Source organism: Pygoscelis adeliae, unplaced genomic scaffold (assembly GCF_000699105.1).
Source record: "Pygoscelis adeliae isolate BGI_AS28 unplaced genomic scaffold, ASM69910v1 Scaffold41, whole genome shotgun sequence".
NCBI lineage: Eukaryota > Metazoa > Chordata > Aves > Sphenisciformes > Spheniscidae > Pygoscelis > Pygoscelis adeliae.
Window position 1 is genome coordinate 6,811,643 of NW_008824373.1, and position 8,529 is coordinate 6,820,171.

Below are 8,529 nucleotides of genomic sequence, written 5' to 3' on the forward strand. Positions count from 1 at the left end.
CAGGGCTTTAGCTTTCCTAACCTGATCCCTGGCTGCTCAGACAGTTTCTCTGTATCCCTCCCAGGCTACCTGTCCTTGCTTCCACCCCCTGTAGGCTTCCTTTTTGTCTTTGAGTTTGTCCAGGAGCTCCTTGTTCACCCATGCAGGCCTCCTGGCGTTTTTGCCTGACTTCCTCTTTGTTGGGAGGCATCGCTCCTGAGCTTGAAGGAGGTGATCCTTGAATATTACCCAGCTTTCTAGGGCCCCTCTTCCCTCCAGGGCTTTGTCCCATGGCACTCTACCAAGCAGATCCCTGAAGAGGCCAAAGTCTGCTCTCCTGAAGTCCAGGGGAGTGAGCTTGCTGTGCTCCCTCCTCGGTGCCCTAAGGATCTTGAACTCCATCATTTCGTGGTCACTGCAGCCCAGGCTGCCCTTCAGCTTCACATTCCCCACCAGCCCCTCCTTGTTGATGAGAACAAAGGTCCAGCATAGCACCTCTCATCGTTGGCTCCTCTACCACTTGGAGGAGGAAGTTACCATCAACACATTCCAGGAAGCTCCCGGATTGCTTATGCCCTTCCATGTTGTCCCTCCAACAGATGTTGGGGTGGTTGAAGTCCCCCATGAGGACCAGGGCTTGTGAGTGTGAGGCTGCTCCTATCTGTCTATAGAGGGCCTCATCCGCTCAGTCTTTCTGGTCAGGTGGCCTCTAGCAGACCCCACCATAACGTCACCATTTTACATCATTTTACATCTCTGGTTTTGAACTTTTTATGACTTCAGTCAAATGAAGAGACAGTTTAGATTAAAATTTGGAATATTTTAAAATGAAAATTAAGAATAAATATGTTTTAATCAAAATCTAACTTATTTACAGACTCAGTGATTCTCCAGTAAAGATGAAACTGGAGACTAATAGTGCTCTTACTCTAGTTCTTTCAAGAATTTGGCTCCAATGTTGTGTTGGTTTTCTTCATCAAAGATATTTATGGGTACCACGAATGAGAGAACACAAATCGTAGGGTTATTGTTAAACTTTATGGCCACTGTCCAAAACCAGAATTTAAGATGCATCTCTCCTCCCTCTTATACTTATAGTTCTATATGGTCTTATAAGATGATTCTTTGTTCTGCAGGTTGTAATTCTGCTTCTGTACAACATGCAGAGATACACAGCAGGTTAAATCGAAATATACTTCAGGTTAAAGCCAAATCTGCGGAGATCCAGAAACGCTAATCCCCAAGGGTCTACTTCAAAAATCTTGATTTGACAAGAAAAGAGAATTTGGTCAGGAAGCTGTGTTATCAAAAAGATTGTATGGACCCCAAAGAGGTAAATATTACTTAAACAATCCTGTTACAGACAGAAGGAATGTTAAGTTTTATTGGGATAGACAGTGCCCAAGAGGGATCCCGGTTGTATCTTGGTAATTAAAAATTTCACATAATAGCAGGAAATTCAGTACTCTAGTCTTTACTGAGGGCTGTTTATGTATTTTACATGAAACAGCATTGAATAAAAGCTGAATTAATTCTGTGAGTAGGAAACTGTTTACAATGCACTACTAAAGACATTAGACTAGAATAGAGAAATGTACAACTGAGATAGCATGACCATGTTGTTTGCTAGGAGCATAACCCATAACATCTCAATTAAACTTCTGCAGTTCTATATACATTATTGAAATAACTTCATCACAGCTGCTTCAGAGAAGTTTCTGTAATATCAGATTTCTTTGGTCTCTTACTCTTTTTCACTTTTTTCCCATGTGGAGAAGCTATATGTGTAGTTCAGTGTTCTGATGTTGGTGGGTTTATTTTTCTTTCCTTTTTAACATAACATTAAGAGTTTCATGGAAGTAAAGGCGAAGAAGTGCAACATGTGTTGAAAAAGAAAGAATCTTGCCAAGACTGTTAGTTCATATAAGAAATGGATCAGTCACTAAAAAGACTTAACTTTCCACTTTCAAAAGTTATTTTTTCTTTCTAGTGACTGATCTGGGCTAATCCATTTCTTACATGAAGACCTTGTTCTGCCCCAAAAAGCAAACGTTACTTCCGTCTTTCAAAAAGTGATTTAGTTCACAGTGTGGAGAAGAACAAGGCCTATCTATAAGATTTTGGAGGTTAAGATCACCGAGTAAGTCAAGAAACTCCTTTAGATTATGGAATGAATCAATTTGAGCAAATGAGTTTTAGGAAGACTCCTGAACTCCCTGGGGAGTTATCACCATAAGCAGGTGGCACTCTAGTGTCACTCAGAAAAGAACAGAAGAAGTAAAGTTTGCTTCCCTGTCTATGTCTTTATATAGGTGTTGGTGACAGAGGAGAGATTAATTTATATCATTTGCATGAAAAGGACAAAATAAAACAATGATCTTTCCTGGACAGATTCAGAGAGGAGCCCACAGCTCAGGAAACAAAGGTTTGCAGATAGCTTTCTTTTGGACAGCTTTGGATCATCAGTGGTGAAGCCATTGGACTAGGCTAAATCCTCTCTGAAGTAAAAAACCTTGAACTGCCTGTATTGTACATGTAGAATTACAGCACCCTACAGCTTTCAGTCTACTGATCTGCTCTGACTGTGCTAAATTACTTGGTAAAGTAGGCATGGCCTACAATTCAAGATAACCTATTACCTATTAACAGACTACAAAAACTATTGTATCCATTCCTACTTTGTATAATTTTCAAAGAACTGGAGTACCAAATTAATCACTTTAGCTGTAATTTTAAAATGAGGGTGTACTGCTCTATATGCTTAAACTACTTAAATTATTCCTCCTTTTGTTCTTATACTAATTTATTTTTTAAAGGAATGAATTATTTTAAAGTGAAAATATGAAAGGTTAGTGATTTCTTTGTCATATATAAAATTGGTCTTTGAGATAATTAATCTTCTCACTCCCAGATGCAACATGACCTTAAGCACTCAGTTCAGTTGCCCACTTAAAGAGTCTAATGACATGCAAAACAACATAGGGTCCTGTCTCCCCACGGCTACTTCTGAGGGACACAGGTTCCTCATGAGTACTATGTCATATGCGGATATGTAGCCCACAAAGTATGGAGTTGCCATTTGCTTGAAACAGGCCACAGGCCTGGGGTTAAGCTATCACCAAAGGCCTCATGACTTGTTAGACTTGGCCTGCCTGGAGATTTGTTTTGGCTTGTAATGGCAATAATCAAACAGCCAGGGGACTATTACCTACTTTGGTTTAACTTTTGCTTAGCTTTGTGCAATTGTGTGTTATAACACTTGTTGGTTGGGGTTTTTTTGGTAGCTTAATGATGGCTATAGCAAGTAACTATTCGATGTAGAATGAATCATTTATGACCCAATAATAAAAATGCAGTGCAAAGGAATGAAGGCATGGGATAACATGACTTGAAGAGGCCTTGAAAGTACAGGCAGATAATACTGGAGGTGCAAGGGCTACAAACAACTCAACAGCAGTCAGTTACTGGTCATATAAACAATGTGGCTTTGGGAGTGAGGTAAAAACAGTTTTAAGGGTAACAAAAAGAAGCAAGATCAACTAGCCAAGATATGTAAATCACATCATCTATAGTAAATTTACCTGCAAATGTGAAATTGCAGACCAATAAAGACCTGGGTCTAGATTGTAGCAAAGACATAAAAATTACCCCAGCAGATGCCAAAGCGAGGAGGAAGAAACTGTCTATGTCAACATCATACTACTCCCAGTGAAGGACTCCTGATGATGATGAATGACTTGCTATATACCCCCTACCCAGGCGGAAACCCTGGACATTAATGTGCAGAGGGGCAGTGTAAGGATGAGCGTAACATCACAGTAAGGGTTAGATAGTTGACAGTTTGTACACATATAATTTCAACCATGTATAATTTGAACCGTCAATGCTTGAACTTTGGAACTGGGCCTATAATTCTTAGTTTAGATTCTTAATACTTAGACTAACATGAATTTCTTGTTTATAAGCTGACTTCCTTTTACCTGTGACAAGAATTTGACTGCAACAAGATGAAAGGATTTCAAGCAACCTATTCTGTCTGTTGGATACAAGAAATTATTAGCACATATACCATCTCCATGTGCTGTTTGAAATATTACTGGACACACGTGTGGATAACCCAATCCAGTCTTTAATATCATCCAAGACATTAGGCAGGAGAAGGAAAGAACTTGTTTATCTTTTGCCATTGAAAGAAAAATACAATGGAATCTCCCTGGCAAACGTAGGAGAGATTGTGTGTGGCTAATGTGAAAATTATGTGAAAATAATCTGCTTGTTTGCTTCAAATTTACTGCTGTCAGTAAATTGGTACTTGAAAGACAAGATTTTCATTATTAATTAAAAAACTTGCATTTCCTTATTTAGGAGAAGACTAATGTAAAGAAACAATAAACGGATTTTTCTAAAAATACAAAATTAATGCAAATGACATTGTGGAATATGCTGTGTTCATATATCAAAATACAGTTTCTGTGTTCAAGAAATCTAAGAAAACCAGCAAAAGCAGATGAATAAAAGGTAAATATACATATGTCCTATAAAGATAATAAAGTATCACACACTTCCAAGGCAGGTGGAAAATTTTTGTAACACTAAGGAAAGTTAAAGAAAGCTGTAGAAATCAAAGTATACCTCTCTATAAGAAATGTCATACTTTTGAGAGACTAATTTTTTTCAAGAATGCTACCTTCTAGGTTTTAGTGTTACTTATCTTGAAGTGACCCTCCAGCTTTTCGTCTCCTGTATCTGAGAGACTTCCCTGCCATAATATAGGCAGTTGACCAGCTTGACTTTATATTCATTGGCAGTTGCAGAGACCAAAATCACAGAATCATAGAATCATAGAATGGTTTGGGTTGGAAGGGATATTCATGGATCATCTAGTCCAACCCCACTGCCATAGGCAGGGACACTTTTCACTAGATAAGGTTGCTCAAAGCCCCATCCAACCTGACCTTGAACACTTCCAATGATGGGACATCCACAACTTCTCTGCGCAACCTCTTCCAGTGTCTCACCACCCTCATCGTAAAAAATTTCTTCCTTATGTCCAATCTAAATCTACCCTCTTTCAGTTTAAAACCATTACCTCTTGTCCTGTCACTACAGGCCTTGGTAGAAAGTCTCTCTCAGTCATTCTTATAAGCCCCCTTCATATATTGAAATGCCACAATAAGGTCTCCCCAGAGCCTTCTTTTCACAGAGGTACCTACTACATGTTAATATTGTACTCCTGATCCTCTCCCAATTGATCTTGCACCATATTTCTGTGGCTGTTTTGAACAATGCCTTAGAGGAATTGTCTTTACCATAGCACCAGTTTCACAAACAGTTGTTCAGTAGAAAACTGAGTTTTCCAGTTAAATGAAATATTCATAACTATACTAGGAAAATAACAGAACAAAAATTTTATATCCATGGAATAGTCATCTGTCTGTATTGCTGGGAGCTGTGGTTTCATTCTTCATGCATCTATTCTGTCTCATAAAGAAAATTAATGTCCTTAAGTTGATATCGTTCAGGGCCTCTCCACACACACTGGGGATGTCACGGTATGCAAGGAAGTGGCCACATGATTTGTTATCATGGTTCACATAAGAAAATGGGAAAAATAACCAGAAGAATACCACTCCTTTGAATTTTCTCAAGTAAAGAATATTTTAATTTTTATTTCTTATTTAAAACCTTGAGGTGTTTGAGGAGCACCTTGATTCTCAGTCAGATATCCTTCCTGTATCCTGACTCTGCTTTCAGATGAGATGTTGCTAAACACCATCTTCCGTTATACCCTTATTTGCTGTTTTTTTTTAATTTTTCTTTTCTTTTTTTTTTCTGTTTGTGTTATTTTTTGGAGGTTGGTTTGGTTTGGTTTGGTTTGGTTTGGTTTTGTAAGAATACCAAGGCTTGTGCAGAGGTACTCAAGTGCTGAATATAGCAGTCTGGATAATTATGGGATCAGCACTCAGAAGTATAATGTAGCTTGCATCTGCCCCAGAATTCAAACATGTCCCAAGGGTGTATCCTTGAATCAAGACACTGGAGCACAACCATTAAGAGGATGACATAACCTGGGTATTTGCATAAGCGGTGCCAATATGAACATTTATACACCCAGTTCCTTTTCTAGCACTGAGCACACGCATCCACTTTTGCCAGGATTATGTGACATCATAGTCTGAAGGGAAAAATGTGGTCATACTCCAACTTTTTTTTGCTAAGATAGCTGCAGAGCAGAGCTGGGAGCGCAGGCAACAGAGTTATGACTGCCTTTTACTGCAGTCAACTGTTTTTTCAAACTCAGCACTCTGAACCTGGTGGGAGAAGAGAGTCTGGAAGAGTCATTTTGGCACCAGTGCTGTGCCAGGATAGGCCCAACTAGACCTGAAAAACTTGGTTAGTGCATGTATCCCTCCATCATTCTCTCTCCTTTTCTCTCTTTCTCTCTCTTAGGGATTTGATTTTGTTACTCCTATCAGTATGTCAACCATGGCAACTACTTTTTTCTTTTGTCATCTGTTTTGCACAGACAGAAAGACAATTATTCATTTTTCTAGATACAATTTAACTCAGTGCATGGAAATTTTGAATTATATGGGCCTGTTTTTATATGAATTCTTTTTTTTTTTTTTTGACAGACATATTAAGTGGGAGGCCTCTGACCAAAAATATATCCACACTGTTTTCATATACATATGAATTAGTCATCACAGCTTCTTTTTATAGTTAATGGAAGGAAATAAGCATTCCTAACACATGAATCACCTCATGTAAATGTCTAAAATAGGTCAGATGAATCATGTCCTAAAAATGTCTGTATATTCATTGTCTATAAAGACTGGCTAGCACTGCTAGTTCAGATGAGATGACTAAGTTAAATTAGATGAATGTTCTCCACAGAATCTTTGAAATAAAAAACTTTAAATATGTGTGACTACCTGCTTCTGTATCTACCTTTCATCCACCATCCCAGATGAAAATGGGGGATTTCCCCAAAATTTAGGCTTGCAAATCAGAAGTCATAGGATCATAGAATCATAGAATGGTTTGGGTTAGAAGGGACCTTAAAGATCACCTTGTTCTAACCCCCCTGCCATGGTCAGGTTGCTCAAAGCCCCATCCAGCCTGGCCTTGAACACCTCCAGGGATGGGGCATCCACAACTTCTCTGGGAAACCTGGTCCAGTGCCTCACCACCCTCATAGTGAAGAATTTCTTCCTTATAACTAATCTAAATCTACCCTCTTTCAGTTTAAAGCCATTACCCCTTGTCCTATCACTACATGCCCTTGTAAAAAGTCCCTCTCCAGCTTTCTTGTAGGCCCCCTTCAGGTACTGGAAGGCTGCTATAAGGTGTCCCCGGAGCCTTCTCTTCTCCAGGCTGAACAACCCCAATTCTCTCAGCCTGTCTTCACAAGAGAGCTGCTCTAGCCCTCTGATCATCTTCGTGGCCCTCCTCTGGACCTGCTTGAGCTGGTCCATGTCCTTATTATATTGGGGGCCCCAGAGTCCTTTCTCATACCATTGACTCATGTGCAAAGTGACACCTCAGCATTCATCATTACCTTTTCTGAACTGGTGATTCAGAAGAGAAATCAACGGATTTCTGAGGCAAGGAAACAGGTGTTTAATACCTAATTAAATGTATACACAGTTTGTATATGGAAGTATTATAACATAAGTACTCTTTACTATGTACTACTGCATTAAAGTCAGCCTATTCCCCACCATTGGTTTAGGATTAATTTATTGTATTATGTTTTATGCAGATAGAATGATAAGTAGTTACAAAAATGGAGTAAAATGTGCATCCAAAGAATGTTCCTAAAATTACTTATGATAAAAAGTGCATATTTTTAAAGCATGGGTATATGCTTTCCCATTGCCATCCCATATGTCACGTAAGAACTTTCCACTTTCAGCCTGAAAATGTTTAGTATATGCACAGCTGAAAATGAATAACTGGAATGCTCTGTATGTCATTTCCCCTCCCCTCCAAAGAATCCATGTTATGTACATAATTGTGATATACAGCAGGTAGGAATGGACTGAATGCCTGCAAAGACATAAGACAACAAATAATGTTTCTATAAATACATTAACAACAAAAGGAGGGCTAAGGAGAATCTCCATCCATTACTGGATGCAGGGGGAAACATAGTGACAAAGGATGAGGAAAAGGCCGAGGTACTTAATGCCTTCTTTGCCTCAGTCTTTAACTGTAAGACCATTTGTCCTCCGGGTACCTAGCCCCCTGAGCTGGAAGACAGGGATTGGAAGCAGAAGAAAGCCCCCATAATCCAGGGGGAAATGGTTAGCAACCTGCTACACCACTTAGACACACACAAGTCTATGGGGCTGGATGGGATCCACCCAAGGGCACTGAGGGAGCTGGCAGAAGTGCTCACCAAGCCACATTCAATCATTTATCAGCAGTCCTGGCTAACCAGGGGGTGCCGGTTGACTGGAGGTTAGCAAATGCGACGCCCATCTACAAGAAGGGCTGGAAGGAGGATCTGGGGAACTACAGGCCTGTCAGTCTGACCTCAGTGCC